Source organism: Asparagus officinalis, chromosome 4, assembly GCF_001876935.1.
Source record: "Asparagus officinalis chromosome 4, Aspof.V1, whole genome shotgun sequence".
Lineage (NCBI taxonomy): Eukaryota > Viridiplantae > Streptophyta > Magnoliopsida > Asparagales > Asparagaceae > Asparagus > Asparagus officinalis.
This window is the reverse complement of record NC_033797.1, coordinates 75138469-75138850: the sequence shown is the minus strand read 5'-3', so window position 1 is coordinate 75138850 and position 382 is coordinate 75138469.

The window sequence follows — 382 nt, the reverse complement described above, 5'->3', positions numbered from 1 at the left end:
AGCAGGAGCTAGAGGATTCCCAGCAGGAGTGCCTTGCAGACGGAGCAGAAGAAGCTGAAGCTTAGTTATTGGTCCTCCGTTTTCTTTTGTACTACTTCCATTTCTATTTGATCATTGTATTTTATATTCTCCAGTATTTCTTTGTTCATATTTGTATAAGGGCATGTTTGACCCGAATATTATGTCTCAGATGTTATTCATTGTGATATGTATTTTTATTCTGAGTTTGTCTATTATATTCTTGCTGATTGTGATCGGGGACCTGTGACTTCGCATTGTTTTTATTTCCAGACGCTTAGCGTATTAGATTGAGAAGAAAAAAAAAGATAGTGTATATTTCTTCTCAATCTAATACCGCGGGCTTGTTCACGTCCCAATTCCC